At 42.3% G+C, this 9,704-nt stretch overlaps 1 pseudogene; it reads left to right on the top strand.

Annotated features, from left to right (window-relative positions):
- The first annotated feature begins 531 nt into the window (after positions 1–531).
- On the top strand, positions 532–8,963 carry LOC116747139 (annotated as a pseudogene).
- Positions 8,964–9,704: the final 741 nt, after the last annotated feature.

Raw genomic sequence — 9,704 nt, 5'->3', positions numbered from 1 at the left:
ACAGTGGCCACTCTTTATATGCACCCAGTCTGCTGTGGAAGACAGTGGGGACTGCCTCAGTCTCTTGCAGATGAACTTAAATGTCTTTCTACATATCCTGACTCCATGAGGGCTTATTTGTGATTATTCATCCCTTGGTTTCCCATTATCCAAGACATAAGGTTAAACCCTTTGGAACAGCCCAACTGTCAGTACAAAGGGCTAATAGCCAGGGCTCATGAGTGATCACCAGCTACATTGTTGAGTTCAGCACGTAGGCTGCTATGGTTCATTCTTGTTTCCATCCAGATGGTGTCAGTTTGGGCTGAATAGCTACTGAAATGCATGTGGGCGGGTTGCCCTGACTAGATCCATCTGTACACCAGGCATTAATGGGAATTTCTTCTATTACCTCTCTACAGGACCCAGGGGCCGCCATAGGAATAAGGGCAGAGGCATTTGAAGGATCTACATGTTCCACAGGCCTAGTAGCACCTGCATTTCCAGAGACAGTGGGCTGATGGACAGGGTGCTCCTCTGCTGCATACAGGCATGCAACTTAGTCAAAATAGGAGTTTGAGCAATGACAGAGGTGAGTTGATAGAACATATTCTCAACCCAACTCTTCATGGGAAGGGAAGTTCTTAATATGCTGTTCATTAAAGCTGTCTGATCATATCTGATTCTATGCACATTTTAAAATATGACATTCCAATCAAAGCCTTGGTAATATAACCAAGTTTCCAATTGTGTCCTGTTTCAATGAAAACAGATTCTTATTGAACTTACGCAAATAAGTATGTTGCCATAAAATAAGATTACTCACCAAGAGTTTCTGAATCCTGGAGGGATCAGGCAGGGAGAAAAAGATAAACGTTTCATCTTTGTTTACAAAGGTATATGTTAGCAAATTGCTAATAACTTGAGAAAAAGAGATAAAGATTATCTTAAATACGGAAAAACAAAGCATAAAAGTACCAACAATGTTTCAAACAAAAACGCATAAAAATTATAATCATCCTCATCAGTTCATTTAGTCTAATATAATTAGTTCTTGTTGATCTTGATCTTTGGTTAGCAGTTTTATATATTCATCCTTTTTTTCCTTAGAGTTCTGTGAATTCTTACTCAGTTCAGTGGTATAATCTTCTTTATCAGAAGCCTGTATATGTCAGTCTTTTCCATGAATCTCCTTGAATATGAAGCACTTTTGCAGGAATACTTTTGCAAAAGCATCAGAGTAAAAAAATAACTGTCTGTAAATGACAAAAGACTTTAAAATGGCCATGGTTAAAGATCTGATGAGAGTTCATTGTAATGCAGTTGACAAGGGAATTTGGTTATTTCTGTAACATCATTTTTAAAATAACTAGAATTATTGTTGATGGAGGTCACTGAGAGGACGTGACCACTGGTTGACCCATGGCTGGACCTGGGCAATCAGAGGCTACTCACCTCTTCCCCTGTCCTTGGAATGTACATTCTATTCACTGTTCCAACACTAGGAGCCATTTTCAAGGATGCAGCCTTGAAAGAGCAATGTGTTGTTGAGGCCATCTGGACTGTGTATGTGACTGAACCTAGTTAATGCCTCTATATAAACTTTTAAGATTCTGGTGGACTGGTGCAGAGATTTACTCATCTTTCAGCTGCCCAAGACAAGCCTTGTATATAAGTTTTGTTGCTTATTAGAACTGCTACCTACCAATTTGGAATGCTCTATCTCTTTCTTCAGTGTCTCCTTGCCCTCTGTGTATGGGGGCCAGTTTTTGAACCAACAGTTGATGAGCTGGCCAGGAGACCTGAGAAATGGGTCTTGGTAAAGAGGCATCTGTGGGGGAAAAGAGGTATCTTGAGTTGGTCACGACTTCTCTGTGGCCAGGGGTGGACCATATGTTAGATGCTTGTGGATCACTGCTTGAGTACAGGGACCTCCTGAAAATGCTGGCTGGTTTGACACGCTTATTTAGAAACTACACATAGTGCACTGTGGCAAACAAAGAAAACAAATGGTTTCTGCAGTGGGCTGGTCTCTACTGTGGTCAGTAGAGTAATTTAACATATCAAATTTAACACGTCAATAAGTCTAATTAGCTTAATCTCTCTCTCTCTCTCTCTCTCTCTCTCTCTCTCTCTCTCTCTCTCTCTCTCTCTCTCTATTTTTGGCTGCATTGGGTCTTTGTTGCTGCACGCGGGCGTCCTCTAGTTGCAGAGATCAGGGGCTGCTCTTTGTTGCAGTGCGCAGGCTTCTCATTGTGGTGGCTTCTCTTGTTGCAGAACAAAGGCTCTAGGCACGTGGGCTTCAGTAGTTGTGGCTCATGCACTCTAGAGCGCAGGCTCAGTAGTTGTGGCGCACGGGCTTAGTTGCTCTGCAGCATGTGGGATCTTCCCGGACCAGGGCTCAAACGCGTGTCCCCTGCATTGGCAGACGGATTCTTAACCACTGTGCCACCAGGGAAGTCCCTAATATCTCTCTTTTATCAGGAGAGAGGACAAATCTTTCAGATGTTCCAGGGACCCTCTGGAAAATCCCAAAGTTAGTTTGAAGTCAAAAAGACTTCATTTAGAATTTGATTTTGGGGAAGTTTGTCAAAAATATCAAAAAAGGTTTTAAAAGACTTGCTTAAATAGTATTATAGGTCACTGTGAAATAATATTTAGTTATCTATTTAGCCAAAGTGTCAGTTAAGGACTTTGAAGGCAAAATCAGAAAGTTACATAGTCATAAAAAATCTTAGCTCTTTTAACAGAGAAGACTCAGTTTTCTTAAGTAATGAAAGAACTGATAAAGACAACATGAAGCGCAGACAATTATTTTGATAAAACACAGAATCTTTGTTTTCTAGGTAGATTACTTAAAGGTAAAGAAAAACTTTTCATAATCTTATCAGGAACAAACCAATAGTTCAAGGAAACTTTGTTCTTCTCAAAGATGAAAGAAAATTAAATTTTAGTTTTACCTAAGTACACTATTGATATTAAAGCTTTTTTTCTTCACCAATTAAATAGAGCTCTTTTATAAATTAATTTTGGCAATACCATTCGGATGTAGAAATATATCATATATAACAGGTAAAAATAGACATACAAAAGCATACAGACAGACACAAACAGAGACCATATAACTTTCATTTCAAAATTTTAGCCATGAATCAGGTACAGCAATACAAAACTCACTAGTTTATAAATAATAGTTGAATCCAAATGTAACTGGCAGACAGAACAAGTTAAGATTAGCCACTCAAATGGATAAAGCTTTTTACTAATATTTGTGGAGAAGACTTAAGATTTGTATTTGCCCTTGACCAATAATCATATAGAGGCTGTGGACTGATTTTGGGCAAGGGAGCTTCTATAGCAGTATGTGTTTTAAAAAGCCTCTTCTGCCGCCTTTTTCCCCCCTCCAGTCTCGAGCAATCCTGGGCAGTGTTTTAGTTAGCCCCTGGGGTATTTACATTTCAAAGACATTATAAGACTTACAACTTCAATGGGAAGAGAAAGAATGCAAGTTTTTCTTTTAGGAGTTTTGGGGTATATTTCTCTATTATCAGAAATCTGGGTAATTACTATTTAAACTTTTCATTTGTATTAGGGGTCAGATGGTGTACAGCTACGTCTTGTTTCATTGTCAATAACCACAACACTCTCCCCTTTGTTCTCCTCACTTTCCCAGGGATTCCACGTCTTAGTGTCTCAGCCTTTGTCTCACACCTTAATCTGCAGCAGCTTGTGCCCTCCTAGCTTTTCAAAACGGGCATGCTATTGTCTTCAACTTATTATCCTGCTCTGCCCCAAAGCTAGCAGAGCAGTGAACAATCACACATCCTTCTCTACCCTCAGCTCTTCTTCCAGCTGTCTAACTTGAGCTTCAGCTTCTAGTTGGGCATCAGTGGCCAGATGAAGTGCCAACAGTAGAGACCAACCCACAGTTGCAGCCATTTGTTTCCTTTCTTTGCTGCAGTGCACTGTGTGTAGTTCCTTAAACAGACACATTAAACCAGCCAGCATTTTTGGGATGTCCCTGTAGTCATGCAGCAGTCCACAGACATCTAACTATGTACCACCCCTGCCCACAAAGAGGTCAATGGCCAACTCAGGATTTCCCCTATCGATGCCTCTTTCCCAAGACCAATTTCTTCCGTCTTCTGGCTGGCTTGCCAATTGTTGGTTTGCAATTGTTGGTTTGCAATTCTTGGGAGTTCCCTGGGTGATATTCAAAACTAGCCCCCATTTAACAGAATGCAAGGAGAGACCAAAGAAAGAGGCAGAGCACTCCAGATTGGTAGATTGTGGTTTTAATAAACAAAGGAACCTATATATGAGGCTTGTCTTGGGTGGTCGCAAGATGAGTAGTTCTCCGCATCAACCTCCCTTAATGGAAGTCAGTCACATACACAGTCCAGATAGTCTCAGCAACACATGAATAGAACATACATCCCAAGGTCAGCAGAGGCGTGTAAGGAGCCTCTGATTTCCTGGGCCAGGTCATGGGTCAACCAGTGCTCACATCCTCTCAGTTACCTCCTCTAACAGCTCACTAAGCAGAGATCCTGCATTTAATGTAGCTGAGGAAGTTAGAAAGGCCTCTAACTGTTTGGTTGGTTATCTGACTGAAACATGGACAAAAAATTTCCCACAGTTTGTGAATTGGAAATGCCTGACCTCCTTTGGTTTAATGTAGAGGAAGGGGTTCAGAGATTTAGAAAGATTGGAATGTTAGAGTGGATTTGTCATTTAAGACCTACTCATCCATACTGGGAGTGTCTAGAACAGGGGTCCCCAACCTCCAGGCCTTGGACCAGTATCTGTCCGCAGCCCATTAGGAACCAGGCCACACAGCAGGAGGTGAGCGGCAGGCGGGCAAGCAGAGCTTTATCTGCGGCTCTCCATCGGTCACATAACCGCCTGAACCATCCCCCCCGCAACCCCATCCGTGGAAAAATTGTCTTCCACAAAACCGGTCCCTGGTGCCAGAAAGGTTGGGGACCGCTGGTCTAGAAGACATACCTTTCACCAATACTTTGACAAATAATTTGGTGAGTGGAGTCCTAGCATCCTTGAAGATCTCCATGATTGCTCATCTCTGTAAGTGAGACGTTACCGTGGGAACTGCAGCCACTCAATGGAAAAACCTAAATGCAGTAGGAGTAATTTGATCCTGGCGTGGCAGGGGCCAAGTGGCAGCATTCTATCACCAAAGGGAAGGTGAGTGTGGTTACCATAATGGACAGCAGAGACAAAGCAGCAGTCAGAATAGTCTGATTCATGCAGACTTATGGTGCTGGCTAGTTAGTGTTCTAAAAAGTGAAATAAATAGGAAGCCTACTAGATTTTCACTTGATCTGTATAAGCAGAAAAGTTCTAGATCAAGTGAACAAAAATCTAACTCAAATCATAAAAACAGAGAGTCACAGCCCCTTGATCAATTCCAAGACTTAAGACAGTTTGTAGACTTAGAACCCCTTGAATGAAGGGGGGGGTTGGGTCCCCTTGAAGAAGGATCCCAGTACACTAGTGAAAATTTATACTGTTAATATTTCTCCCAAAGGCACCTGCAGCCTTTTACCAGAGTAACTGTACATTGAGAAAAAGGAAATAATCAGACCTTTCAGGGACTACTGGCCACTGGATCTGAACTAGAACTGATTCTAGGAGACCTGAAGCACCACTGTGGCCCTCCAGTCAGAGTAGGGGCTTATTAAGGTCAGGTAATCAGTGGAGTTTTAGCTTAGGTGTACCTCACAGTGAGTGTAGTAGCTCCCCAAATCCATCCTGTGGTTATTTCCTTCATTTCAGAATGCATAATTGGAATAGATATATATAGCAGCTGGAAGAATCCCCACATTGGTTCCCTGATCTGTTGAGTGTGGGCTGTTATGGTGGGAAAGGCCAAATGGAAGCCATTGGAACTTCCTCTACCTACAAAAGTAATAATAAAAAATAATACCACATTCCTGGAGGGATTTCAGAGATAAGTGCTACCATCAAGGACTTGGAAGATGCAGGGGTGGTGATTTCCACCACATCCCCCTTAAACTCTATTTGACCAATGTAGAAGACAGATGGATCTTGGAGAATGACAGTGGATTATCACAAGCTTAACCAGGTAGTAATTCCAATTGCAGGTGCTGTACCAAATGTGGTTTCATTGCTTGAGCAAATTAACACATGATCTGGTACCTGGTATGCAGCTGTTGATCTGGCAAATAATCTTTTTCTCCATACCTGTCCATAAGGCCCACCAGAAGCAATTTGCTTTCAACTGGAAAGGCCAGCAATATACCTTCACTGTCCTACATTGGAAGTATATCAACTCTCCAGTTCTGTCTTAACTTACTTCACAGAAATCTTGATTGCCTTTCCCTTTCACGAGGTATCACAATGATCCATTACATTGATGACATTATTCTAATTGGACCTAGTGAGTGAGAAGTAGCAACTAATCTAGACTTATTGGTGAAACAGTTGCATGTCAGAGGGTGGGAAATAAACCCAACTAAAATACAGAGGCCTTCTACCTCAGTGAAATTTCTAGGGATCCAGTGGTATGGGGCATGTCGAGACATCTCTTCTAAGGTGAAGGATAGGTTGTTGTATTTGGCCCCTCCTACAACCAAGAAAGAAGCACGATGCTTAACTGGTCTCTTTGGATTTGGTGGCAACATATTCTTCATTTGGGTGTGTTATTCTAGCCCATTTACTGAGTGACCTGAAAAGTTGATAGTTTTGAGTAAGATCCAGAACAAGAGAAGGCTCTGAAACAGGTTTGGGCTTTTGTGCAAGCTGTTATGCCACTTGGGCTACATGATCCAGCAGATCCAGTGGTGTTGGAAGTGGCAGTGTCAGATCGAGTTAGTGTTCGGAGCCTTTGGCAAGCCCCTGTGGGATGAATTACAGCATAGACCCTTAGGATTTTGGAGCAATGCCCTGCCCTCATCTGTAGATAACTACTCTCCTTTTGCGAATCAGTTCTTGGCTTCCAACTGGGCCTTAGAGACTAAACACTTGACCATGGGCAACAAAGTTACCATCAAACCTGAGCTGCCCCTCATGAACTGGGTGTTATCTGACCCACCAAGCCATAAAGTTGGGCATGCACAGCAACACTCCATCAGCAAATGAAAGTAGTATATATATGATCAAGCCTGGGTAGGCCCTAAATGCACAGGTAAATTACCTGAAGAAGTGGCCCAAATGCCTATGGTCCCCACTCCTGCTACACTGCCTTCTCTTTCCCAGCCTGTACTTGTGGCCTCATTGGGAGTTCCTACAATCAGTTGACAGAGAAAGAAAAGACTTGGGCCTGGTTTACAGATGGTTTTACAAGATATGCAGGCACCATCTGAAAGTGGACAGCTGCAGCATTACAGCGCCTCTCTGGGACATCCCTGGAGGACAGTGGTGAAGGGGAGTCCTCTTGGTGGGCAGAACTTCAGGCAGTGCACCTGGTTGTTCACTTTGCTTGGAAGGAAAAATGACCAGATGTGTGATTATATACCAATTCATGGGCTGTGGCCAACGGTTTGGATGGATGGTCTGGGACTTGGAAGGAACATGATTTAAAAATTGGTGACAAAGAAATTTAGGGAAGAGGTATGTAGATAGACTTCTCTTAATGGGAAAAAGACGTGAAAATATTTGTGTCCCATGTGAATGCTCACCAAAAGGTGACCTCAGAAGAGGAAGATTTTAATAATCAAGTGGATAGGATGACCCATTCTGTCGGTACCATTCAGCCTCTTTTGCTAGCCACCCCTGTCATTGCCCAATGGGTTCATGAACAAAGTGGCCATGGTGGCAGGGATGGTGGTTATACCTGGGCTCAGCAACATGGACTTCCATTCACCAAGGCTGACCTGGCTACAGCCACTGCTGAGTGCCCAGTCTGCCAGCAGTGGAAACCAACACTGAGCCTCTGATATGGCACCATTCCCTAGCATGATCAGCTAGCTAGCTGGTGGCAGGTTGATTGCATTGGACTGCTCCCATCATGGAAGGGGCAGTGTTTGTCCTTATTGGAATAGACACTTACTCTGGATATGGATTTGCCTTCCCTGCATGCAATGCTTTTTCCAAAACTACCATCTGTGGACTTAATAGAATGTCTTATCCCCTGTCATGATATTTCACAGAGCATTGCTTCTGATCAAGAACAATCCTTTACAATAAAAGAAGTGTGACAGTGGGCCCAAGCTCATGGAATTCACTGGTCTTAGCATGTCTCCCACCATCCTAAAGCAGCTTGCTTAATAGAACAGTGGTATGACCTTTTGAAGATTTAGTTACAGCACCAGCTAGGTGGCAGTACCTTGCAGGGCTGGGGCAAGTTTCTCCAGAAAGCTGTATATGCACTTAATTAGTACCCACTATATGGTGCTGTTTCTCAAGTAGCCAGGATTTACAGGTCCAGGAATCAAGCAGGTGGAAATGAAAGTGCACCAGTCATTATTATCCATAGTGACCCACTAGCTTCCTGTTTTCATGACTTTATTTTCTGCTGGCCTAGAGGTCTTAGTGTCAGAGGGAGGAAAGCTTCTATCAGGAGACATGACAATGATTCCATTGAACTGGAAATTAAGACTGCCACCCTGCCACTTTGGGCTCTGAATCAACAGGCAAAAAAAGGAGTTATGGTGTTATCTGGGGTGATTGATCCTGACTATCAAGGAGAAATTGCACTACTACTACATGGTAGAAGTGAGGAAGAGTGTGTCTGGAATACAGGAGATGCCTTAGGGCATCTCTTAGTATTACCATGCCTTGTGGTCAAAGTCAATGGAAAGCTACAACAAACGAATCCAAGCAAGACTACTAATGGGCCAGACCCTTCAGGAATGAAAGTTAGGGTTACTCTGCCAGCTAAAGAACAATGACCAGCTGAGGTGCTTGCTGAAGGCAAAGGGAATACAGGATGTGTAGTAGAAGAAGGTAATTATAAATACCAGCTACAACCACACCACCAGTTACAGAAATGAGGACTATAATTGTCATGAGTATTTCCTCCTTATTTTGTTATACATATGTTTGTTTGTGTATATATACATAAACTAAGTACATATTTTTGTTTTATTTCCTTTCTTGTTCTTTTATCATATAAGATAAGCTGTATTGACTTTACATCAGTAATTGAGTATTGCTAATTTTACATCATAGTATTTAAGTTATAGGATATCAGGAGAAGAGTAAGCATCACTCAAGTGCCGTTCCTCCTCTTCTGGGGAAGGGATTAGTGCATTTTCAGTTGTTTGTAGGATAGCTATATCATGTCAGTTGAAACTATGACCTTGTTATTGTCTTTATTTGGAGATCCAGTATGGTTTAAGGAGATATGTATGGGTACCAAGCTGACAAGGGGTGAAGTTATGGTGGTTAATTTTATGTGTCAACATGATTGGGCTAAGGGCTGTCCAGAAAGCTGGTAAAACATTATTTCTGGGTATGTCTGTGAGGGTTGTTAAAAAATAAAATTCAACTGAGTAAATCAGAAGATCTAATTGTGCTTTTTCAAAGATTCATGAATCAAGCAGCATCTCATCTAGCAAACAGAAAGGAGCTCTGAGGAGCTGCGCAAAATGGAAGGCTTTTATAGACAGAAGGGAACAGGAAAAGGAAGTTTCTGTTCCACAGTCCAAGAGTGGACTGTCTCAAGCAAAATCACCTTCCTATGGGGGACAAAAATGGTCTATCGAGTGGATTACCTCACTAGTGCTGACCAGGTAATTCCA

The sequence above is a fragment of the Phocoena sinus genome, chromosome X (assembly GCF_008692025.1).
Source record: "Phocoena sinus isolate mPhoSin1 chromosome X, mPhoSin1.pri, whole genome shotgun sequence".
Classification (NCBI taxonomy): Eukaryota; Metazoa; Chordata; class Mammalia; order Artiodactyla; family Phocoenidae; genus Phocoena; species Phocoena sinus.
This window is presented reverse-complemented; position numbering and strand designations above follow the sequence as displayed.